We start from the raw sequence: 11,495 nt of genomic DNA, 5'->3' as shown, positions 1-11,495 counted from the left end.
TAAGAAGAGAAGGACGTAAAAGACAGGAAATTGGAAGCCAGTTAGTCTGAATTCGGTGGCTGGCAAGGAGTTAGATTCCATTCTTCAGTGTGAGGTTTTGGGGTACTTGGAGACACATAATAAAGTAGGCTAAAATCAGGATGGTTTCCTGAATGGGAAATCTTTCCAGAAAACTCTGGAGGAATTCTCTGAGGATGTAACAGGTAGGATCAACAAAGGAGAGTCAGTGTATGTTTTTACTTGGATTTTCAGTGGCCTTTGACAAGGTGCCACACATGAGGTTACTGGAATAAGCTGCCAGGCATAGTGGAGGAAGCAGATATGATAGTCACATTTGAGAGGCTTTTAGATAGACATGAAAATGCAAGGAGTGGAGAGATAGAAACACAGAAACATAGAAAACCTACAGCATAATACAGGCCCTTCGGCCCACAATGCTGTGCCGAACATGTCCTTACCTTAGATGTTATCGAGGGTTACACATAACCCTCTATTTTTCTAAGCTCCATGTACCTATCCAAGGGTCTCTTAAAAGAACCTATTGTATCCGCCTCCACTACTGTTGCCGGCAGCCCATTCCAAGCACACCACTCTCTGCGTAAAAAACGTACCCCTGACGTCCCCTCTGTATCTACTTCCAAGCACCTTAAAGCTGTGCCCTCTTGTGTGAGCCATTTCAGCCCTGGGAAAAAGCCTCTGACTATCCACACCATCAATGCCGCTCATCCTCTTATACACCTCTACCAGGCCACCACACATTCTCCATCGCTGCAAGGAGAAAACGCCAAGTTCACTCAACCTATTCTCAGAAGGCATGCTCTCCAATCCAGACAACATCCTTGTTAATCCCCTCTGCACCCTTTCTAAAGTTTCCACATCCTTCCTGTAGTGAGGTTACCAGAACAGAGCACAGTACTCCAAGTGGGGTCTGACCAGGGTCCTGCATAGCTGTGACATCACCTACCAACTCTTGAACTCAATCCCACAATTGATGAAGGCCAATGCACCGTATGCCTTCTTAACCACAGCGTCAACCTATGCAGCAGCTTTGAATATCCTATTGACTTGGACCCCAAGATCCCTCTGATCCTCCATATTGCCAAGTCTTTCCATTATTACTATTTTCTGCCATCATATTTGACCTACCAAAATGAAACACCTCACACTTATCTGGGTTGAACTCCATCTGCCACTTCCCAGCCCAGATTTGCATCCTATTGATGTCCCGCTGTAACCTCTGACAGTCTTCCACACTACCCACAGCACCCCGAAGTTTTGTTCATCAGCAAATTTACGAACACATCCCTCCACTTCCTCATACAGGTCATTTATAAAAATCACAAAGAAAAGGAGTCCCAGAGCAGATCCTTGAGGCACACCACTTGTCACGAGCCTCCATGCAGGATATGACCCACCAACAACCACACTTTGTGTTCTGTGGGCAAACCAATTCTGGATCCACAAAGCATTGTCCCCTTGCATCCCATGCCTCCTTACTTTTTCAATAAGCCTTGCATGGGGTACCTTATTAAACACCTTGCTGAAATCCATATACACAACACCTGCAGGTCTACCTTCATCCATGTGCTTCGTCACATTCTCAAAAAATTCAATCAGGCTCGTGAGGCACAACCTGCCTTTGACAAAGCCATGTTGACTATTCCTAATCATATTATGCCTCTCTAAATGTTCATAAATCCTGCATCTCAGGATCTTCTCCATCAACTTACCAACTGCTAAAGTAAGACTCTCTCGTCTATAATTTCTTGCGCTTTCTTTACCCCCTTTCTTGAATAAAGGGACAACATCTGCAACCCTCCAATCCTCTGGAACCTCTCCCATCCCCACTGATGATGCAAAGATCATTGCCAGAGGCTCAGCAATCTCCTCCCTCGCCTCCCACAGTAGCCTGGGGTACATCTCATCCGGTCCCAGTGACTTATCCAACTTGATGCTTTCCAAAAGCTTCGACAGATCCTCTTTCTTAATATCCTAAGCTCAGGCTTTTCAATCTGCTGTAAATCATCCCTACAATTGCCAAGGACCTTTTTCATGGTGAATACTGAAGCAAAGTATTCATCAAGTACCTCTGTTATTTCCTCTGGTTCCATTGACACTTTTCCACTGTCACACTTGGTTGGTCCTGTTCTCTCACGTCTTATGCTCTTGCTCTTCAGATACTGGCAGAATGACTTGAGGTGTTCCTTAATCTTGCCTGCCAAGGCCTTCTCATAGCCCCTTCTTGCTCTCCTAATTTCATTCTTAAGCTCCTTTCTGGTAGCCTTATAATTTTCTAGATTTCTATCATTACCTAGTTTTTGACCCTTTCATAAGCTTTTCTTTTCTTCTTGACTAGATTTTCAACAGCCTTTGTATACCATGGTTCTTGTACCCTACCATCCTTTCCCTGTCTCTTTGGAAGGTAACTATGCAGAATGCCACCCAAGTATCCCCCTAACATTTGCCATATTTCTGCCGTATATTTCAGTTCCCAATTCATGCTTCCAAGTTCCTGCCTGATAGCTTCATTTTCTCTTTATTCCAATTAAACGCTTTCCTAACTTGACTGTTCCTGTCCTTCTCCAATGTTATAGAAAAGGAGATAGAATTGTGATCACTGTCTCCTAAATGCTCTCCCACTGAGAGACCTAACACTTGACCAGGTTCATTTCCCAATACCAGATCAAGTACAGCCTCTCCTCTTGTAGGATTATCTACATACTGTGTCAGGAAACCTTCCTGAACACACCTAACAAACTCTACCCCATCTAAACCCCTCACTCTAGGGACATGCCAATCGATATTTGGGAAATCAAAATCTCCCACCACGACAACCCTGTTGTTATTACACCTTTCCAGTATCTGTCTCCCTATCTGCTCCTCTATGTCCCTGTTTCTATTGGGTGGTCTATAAAAAATCACCCTGCAGAGTTATTGACCCCCTTCTGTAGCTGACTTCCACCCACAGAGACTCAGTAGACAATCACTCCATGACTACCTCATTTTCTGCAGCCGTGACGCTATCTCTGTTCAGCGGTGACATGCCTGACCTCTTTTGCCTCTCTCCTTGTTCTTTCTTAAACATCTAAAGCCTGGCACTCTAAGTAGTCATTCCTGCCCCTGAGCCATTCAAGTATCTGCAATGGCAACAACATCATAGCTCCAAGTACTGATCCACGCTCTAAGATCATCTGCTTTGTTCATGATGCTCCTTGAATTAAAGTAGACACATTTCAAACCATCAGTCTGAGCGTATCCCTTCCGTATCGCCTGCCTATCCTCCCTCTCACAGTGTCTACAAGCTTTCTCAATTTGTGAGCCAACCCTTCCTTCCTCCATCATTCAGTTTGGTTCCCACCGTCCAGCAATTCTCATTTAAACTCTCCTCAATAGCCTTAGCAAACCTTCCTGCCAGGATACTGGTCCCCCTCCGATTCATGTGCAACCTGTCCTCTTTGTAGAGGTCACACCTGCCCCAAAAGAGGTCCGAATAATCCAGAAATCTGACTCCCTGCCCCCTGTTCCAATCCCTCAGCCACGCATTTATACTCCACCTCACTCTATTCCTACACACAGTCCGGTGGCACAGGCAGTAATCCCAAGATTACTACCTTTGTGGCCTGCTTCTCAAATTTCTTCCTAATTCCCCGTAGAATGCTTTCAGGACCTCCTCCCTTTTCCTACCTATGTCGTTGGTACCAATATGTACCACGACCTCTGGCTGTTCTCCTTCCCACTTCAGGATACCATTGATGCGATCAGAAACATCCCGGACCCTGGCACCTGGGAAGAAAACTACCATCTGTAATTCTTACCTGCGTCCCCCTGACTATAGAGCCCCTGTCACGGCTGCCATCTTCTTCCTTTCCCTACCCTTCTGATCATGTCTACTGTAAGCAGAAGAGGTTTAGCTTAATTTGGCGTCATATTCCGCATGGGTTTTTGTGAGGAAGGACCTGTTTTGGTGCGATGTTCTCACATTTCAGAGAGATATAGGTTAATCAGACAACCATCCAACAGCAGGAGAGAACCAGAAGCAACACATCTTAGTTGACTGATCTCTTAACGACATTGTTACCAGGTGAGGCGTGAGAAACCCACATGGGATAAAATCTTAACTCGCCTCAGTTTAGCCAATCCACAAATACATTTCTTTGACAGAGTAAATGGGAGGAGTATCTTTCCTCCAAACATGTCGACAAAATTCAAATTTAAATTCAAGGATTGCCTCTTTTGCATTCTGTGGTAGAACCAACATACTAAATAGGATAGTTTCAAAATAGATTTAGCATATCAAAAATAGCACATTATTCATTGGGTATCATCAGCAGCAAAACTTTACAGGTCCACCACAATTCATGACCTTGTTACACAGCATATCCTCACTTCATCATTACAATCAAACCAAGCTGCTGACCCTGATTCAGTGTTAAAAACAGAAGTATACATGAGCAGAACTTGTCAAGTCTAAAAATTGCCTGAGACCTGAAGTTACCACACTGTGAGCATTAAGCAGTTGATCAGCATTAAGTTAACCGGCAGCTCTAAACCATTGGATCTGAACAAAGGGCTTAAGCCCCTTACGGGCAGCAAAGGGAAATTTAGTAGAGGATATGCAAACAACAGATTTGCTAAAACAATGATATTTTTGCAGTTTCACTGTGAACACAGAAAAGTTTGCACTTAAGGGTTCAAAAAACCCTATACTGGAAGAACAAAACAGGTCAAACAGCACCTTTGGGGGCAGAAAGTGTATGTTGATGTTTTGTATTGACAGCAGATATCACGGCAGAGAGTGAACAGGAAATATTACCAGTATATAGCAGTATGAGGAAGGGTGGGACAGAGGCTGGGAGGTGATAAGTGGAGCTGGATTGGGGTTCAGATAATGGAAAGATGGAACCAAGTGAGGGACAGGTACGGAGATGAGAACAAAAAGAGAAGAAAGCTAGTATAGCAGTTATCACAATGTTATCACAATCTGGGGCTTTGGACTTCCGAATTCAATTCCGATGATGCTGTGTCTGTACAACTACATATCAAATAAATAAAGGCATACACTCAAAAGAGAAGTTAATGTATATATTCATCTTGCAGAAAGAGCCACAAATTAATGCACATGCATAAGTTATCAGTCATAATTAGTGTTAAGGGAAGTCATTGCGCTAAAAGAAATAGATCCATACATTACACTTCCTCCCAATTTAGACTGAGACCGCACATGTAACAAAACATTCAATTTCCCTTAAACAGACCATATACAAATAATCATATTTTCACAAAGCAGTCCCTAACTTAGTTCACTATACTAAAGTTTCATCCTTTGGATGGTGCTCTGTTTCTTTCAGGATAGTGTCTTTGGACCTGTGGAGTGGCATCAAGTTTGGCCGATGCTTTGTCAACGACAGCTTTCTCTGTTGTAGACGTCACATTGCTGTTAGTGACATGATCATTCCTGAGAGGTAAGTCTGGTGGACACAATATGTACGCCTTCTTGGATGCAGTTGACGTAGGTGTGTCCTTTGGCTGACCAGTCTGGTCCACATGATTTCTCCACGTATGATCTCCAAAATCCACTGTGTACATCATGGCTTGGTTCTTCTAACTGTCCTACTGGGTCTCCATTTGACTTCTAGGTAATCACACACTCGGGTCTCCTGTGCAGTCTTAAATGTCTTTGCTGATTTACTTGGCAACTGGTTGAACTGTTTATTCTGCACTTCCCTCCAGAGATATGGTCTCATGAGATCTCGGCAAGATCTCATATTCCTGCTCATAAACAGCATTGTAGGTGTTTGATTTGTCATTGCATGAACAGAGTTCTGATACACAAAAATGATATTGTCCACTTTGTGCTGTAGAGAAAGGTCCTCCTTGTCCATAGCTTTAACGGACTGCTTGAAGGCTTGGCATAAACTTTTCAGCTAACCCATTCATTGTTCGTTGGTGAGGAGGTGACTTGAAAATTTTGATGCCATTTTTCTTCCATGAATGTTGTGAACTCTTCTGGCATGTATTGTGGTCCGTTGTCCTTCACAATTTGTTCTGGTAAGGTATTTCTGGATAAGATAGAATTCTGGAGAATATAGAAGATAGAATTCAGAGTGTGAACAGTACTTTCTGATGTGTTTGACTTCATTGGTATCACTTCAGGTCACTTTGTGAGCATCCACAGCAATCAGAAACATGGAGTTCATGAATGTCTCAGCAACATCACCATACACTCATTGTCATGGTGACGATGGTCACTCCTACGGGTGTAAAGGTGCCTGTGGTGTATTTTCAAATTTGTTGCATCCCAAAAGGCTTTTGGTCAAATTTTCTATCTGTTTATCAATGCCTTGTGACCGCATGTTCCAAGCGAGACTCTTCATTTTGAATGTACCCATGTGTCTTTCACGGAGGTTTTCAAACACTCTGGTGTGCTGTTTAGAGGGAACCACAACACGAGATCGACACATCAGGGTTCTTTACTGTACAGCCAGTTGGTCTCATGTGATTAAGAATTCTGGAAACAATGGGATTACCATAACTTAGCTATATTTGCATGTTGATGACATAGACTTTTCACAATATCGGGTCATTCCTTCTTTCTCCATGTATTTCAGAATTTGTTACTGGCAGCTGGTCCATCAATTCTGTGTGGAACTCTTCTGCTGGGTCACAGAATGAAGAATTTTCTTCTTCAGAAGTCAACAGTGGAAAGCGTGACAATCTGTCAGCTGGGCTGTGTTGTTTGGTTCCTTTCAACTCTATGTCATAAGAGTGGGCTCTTAGGAAAAGTGTCCAAATCACACACAAGGGGATGGTGTTCTGTCAGTAGAGTAACCTTTTGTCTGTAGAGGTAGTGGTGCAATTTCTTTACTTCTCATTCTTTACTAAGAGCTTTTCAGTCAATCCATGCATAGTTGCATTGATGCAAATGCAACCGGACATTCAAATGCATCATTATGGATCATAATGGGTGAGCCGTTCATCTAATGTTATTAGTCGCTTGCTTCCTGGAATGCTCTTTCACATCTTTCTGAATACTCCCACTTTGCTGCTGCCTGCAACAGTCCATTCAATGAGTGTAATTCCAAAGATGAGACAATTATACTGGGAAAGTTCCTTGTGAGTGTTGATTGTGGAGGAACTTACTGCTTGACTCCTCAATCTCCATTTGCAGATAGGCTGGTGACAAGTCAGTCTCTGCAAAACTCACCCCACCTACCAAAGGTGAAAAAATGTCTTCTATTCGCGGACACTGCACAGTATGCAGCACAGGTTAATTACTCACTTTGTAGTCCCCATTTGTGAAAACAATTCTGACCTTCCCTTTCTTGATTACTGAGACAATGGGCACAGTCCAATTGCTCCACTCAACTTTGGAGAGAATGCCTGACGCCTCCAAGCTCTGAACTTTAGCATTTACTTTAGAACATAGTGCATAAGGCACTGGGCATTCTTTATGGAATCTTGGAGTTCCTGCTTCATCCAGTTCAATTCTGGCCCTCATGCCTTCAAGTTACGAATACCCTTCTCAAACACCTCAATGGTTTGTACTACCTGCTGGGCTGCAATTCCCTGTTGATGACACATTGAAAGATTTGATTGAGTACCTGTTTAGTTGGATTTTTCTGAACTATTCACATCCAAAAAGTGCTGGCCCTCCAATTATTAATACATAAAGCTCAAACTACTGCGTTTGGCCTCCATACGACACCTTCATTTTCAGTTTACCTTCGGGAGACACTTTTTCAGTTGTGTAGCTCATTAGCATCAGCAAAATCTTTTCTAATAGTAGCTTAGAAAACAGTCTATTGCAGTCAGCCCCTGAAATTACAGACAATGCTGACCCTGCATCCAGCTCCATTTTTAGTTGAACACCAGAAACATCTGTTGTTATCCATAAAATTTTATGATCTGCTTCAGTAATGCTGTACTGTTCCAGGCATGACACCTCACCTTTGTCAGCCTCTGTGTTGTCTGATTCATAAGAACATAAGAAATAGGAGCAGGAGTAGGCCATCTGGCCCATCGAGCCTGCTCCACCATTCAATAAAATCAAGGCTGATCTAACCATGGACTTAACTCCACTTACATGCCATTTGCCCAAAACCCTTAATTCCACAACTATGCAAAAATCTATCCAACCTTATCTTAAATATATTTACTGTGGTAGCCGACACTGCTTCATTGGGCAGAGAATGTCACAGATACACCACTCTTTGGGAAAAGCAGTTCCTCCTCATTTCTGTCTTAAATTTACTCCCCCAAATCCTGAGCCTTGGTCCGCTAGCTCTACTCTCACCTACCAGTGGAAACAACTTTCTTGCCACAATCTAATCTATTCCTTTCATAATTTTATATTTTCCTGTGAGATCTCCTCTCAGCCTTCTGAATTCCAGTGAGTACAGTCCCAGGTGACTCAATCTCTCCTCATAGTCTAATCCCCTCATCTATGGAATCAACCTGGTGAACCTCCTGTGTACCGCTTCCAAACCCAGTACATCCTTCCTCAAGTAAGGAGAACAGAACTGCATTCAGTACTCCATATGCGGCCTCATCAGTACCCGCTACAGTTGCAGCATAACCCTCCATGCTCTTAATTTCAATCCCTCTAACAATGATGGCCATCATTCCATTTGCCTTCCTGATGGCTTGCTGCACCTGCAAACCAATCTTTTGTGATTCATGCACAGGCAATCCCGTCCCTCTGCACAGCAGCATGCTGTAATCTGATACCATATAATTAATAATCTGATCTCCCATTTTTCCTTACATAGTAGATGACATCACAGTTTCCAACATTGTACTCCATCTACCAGATCCTTGCTGCTCACTTCACTTCTTTGTATCTCTCTGCAGGCTCTCCATATCCCCTGCAGAATTTGCTTTTCTACTCCATTTAGCGTCATCAGCAAACTTACATACACTACACTCGGTCCCCTCTTCCAGACCATTAATGTATATCGTGAGCAGTTGTGGGCCCAGCACCAACCCATGCGACACAGCACTCATCACTGATTGCCAACCAGAGAAACATCCATGTATCGCAAATCTCTGCTTTCTATCCTCTATCCATGCCAATACATCACCCCCATCTCTATGCATCCTTACCTTATGGATAAGTCTTTTATGTGGCACCTTTATCGAATGCCTTCTGAAAATCCAAGTAATAACATCTTACTATTTCCCCCTATCCACTGTGCTTCTTATATCCTCAAAGAACTCCATTAGGTTTGTCAAACAGGACCTGCCTTTGCTGAATCCATGCTATGCCCTGCATGATGGATCCATTTCTTTCCAGATGCCTCGCTATGCTTTAATGATAGCTTCAAGCATTCTCCCAATTACAGATGTTAAACCAACTGCCCTATAGTTACCTGACTTTTGCCTGTATCCTTTTTTTGAACAGTGACATGGCATTCACCTTCTTCCAATCTGTCAGGACCTGCCCAGAGTCCAGTTTCAGATTCAGTCACTTGATGTATTTGTTTGGTTTTGAGTTTGAAACTTCTCCCTCTGTGTGTTTTATCACTTGGATTGTGCTTTTTGTCTTACATGAACACTATGTGGCCTTGTCTGTGACACTTCCCGCAATTTTTTTCTTTGAAACAAGTCATTTGCATTATGGGAGGATTTGCCACATCAATAACATTTTTGGCTTTTTGCATCATTCTGGGAAATTTTGTGCAGTTCACATTCTAATTTTTTTTTTCTGTAGTTCTGACATGTCCTTTGCTGCAGTCTCTAATGATATTGCAATGGTCAATGCCCACTGTAAGGTGAGGTCTCTTTTCTGACAGTAGCCTCTTTTGAGTACTTTGACTGTGCATGCTACTTACAAGCCTGTCCCATAAACCATCCGAAAGGCCATGTGTGAAGTTACAGTATTGGAAAATGTACAGATCTGCAATATATTCAGAAAAGCTTTCAACCTTTGACTGATTGCTTTATGAAATTCAAGTCTCCCAGCTATTATTAATGGTTTTAGGCTGAAGTGATTTGGCGAAATTTCATCAATATAGTTGAATGTCTTACTGGCTGGCTTTTCAGGAGTTACTAAGTTTTGTAAGAGACTGTACATTGTAGCACTCATTAAGCTAAGAAGTGTGGAGACTTTCTCTACCTCATACACATCGTTAGCATTACAGTACAGTCCAATGCTCTCGTTATATGATTTCCAGTCCTTATGAGCACTATAAAATTAGTCAACCTTCCACATTCAGGCCATTGTCATGTTATTTTTATGTTAGCTCTGCTGGTTGTTGTCTCTCACTGTGTACTCTGCACATGCCCTTTTCTAGCATCTGTTAACACCTTCATTCTGGAATCATCCTCGTGAACCTGCTCTGGATTGTCTCCAATGACAACACATTCTTTCTGAGATATGGGTCCACAAACTGTTGACAATACTCCAAGTGTGGCCTGACAGGTGTGTTATAAAGACTCAGCATTATCTCTTATTTTTTATATTTTCTTCCCCTTGAGAGGAATGCCAATATTGCATATGCCTTCTTTACTACAGTATCAACCTGTAAATTAACCTTCTGGTAGTCTTGCATGTGGACTCCTAAGTCCCTCTGTACCTCTGATGTTTGAATTTTCTCCCCATTTAGATAATATTCTGCACTTCTGTTCCTTTTACCAAAATGCATTAGCATACCTTTCCCAACACTGCCTTCCATCTGTTACTTTTTTGCCCATTGTGACTTGGTGCATTCGCATTGATTCCTCTTTTTGAAAAGGCAATATTTCCCTTTACAAAAACCATACAACTTTAACTTATTGCAGTATTAGTCTCCAAGTACACCAAAACTCATCCTTAACAATGGACTCCAACATTTTCCCAACTACTGAGGTTAGGCAACATACGCAAAATGCCGGAGGAACTCAGCAGGCCAGGCAGCATCTATAGAAAAGAGTATAGTTGATGTTTCGGGCTGAGATCCTTCATCAGGACTGGGGAAAACAAGATGAGGAGTCAGTGAGGAAGGTTGGGGGAGGGGAGGAAGAAGCACAAGATGAGGTGAAATCAGGAGGGTTGGTAAGGTGGGGGGTGAAGTAAAGAGCTGGAAATTTGATTGGTGAAAGATACAGGGCAGGAGAAGGGGGAATCTATTAGGAGAGGACAGAAGGCCATGGAGGAAAGAAAAGGGGGAGGAGCACCAGAGGAAGGTGATGGGCAGGTAAGGAGATAAGGTGAGAGAGGGAAATGGGAATGGGGTCTGGTGAAGGAGAACAGGGGGAGGGGCATTACCGGAAGTTCAAGAAACCGATGTTCATGCTATCAGTTTGGAGGCTACCCAGGCAGAATAGAAGGTGTTGCAGCTTCAGCCTGAGTGTGGTCTTGTTGCAACAGTAGAGGTGGCCACAGACTGACATGCTGGAATGGGAATGGGAAATGTAATTTCAATGGGTGGCCACCGGGAGATCCTATAATTTCCTTTCTTTGCCTTCGTCCCTTCTTAAAGTGTGGAGTGACATTTGCAATTTTCCAGTCCTCTGGA

Source organism: Mobula hypostoma, chromosome 24 (assembly GCF_963921235.1).
Source record: "Mobula hypostoma chromosome 24, sMobHyp1.1, whole genome shotgun sequence".
Taxonomy (NCBI): domain Eukaryota; kingdom Metazoa; phylum Chordata; class Chondrichthyes; order Myliobatiformes; family Myliobatidae; genus Mobula; species Mobula hypostoma.
The sequence above is the reverse complement of the archived record's forward strand: the minus strand, read 5'-3'. Positions refer to the sequence as shown.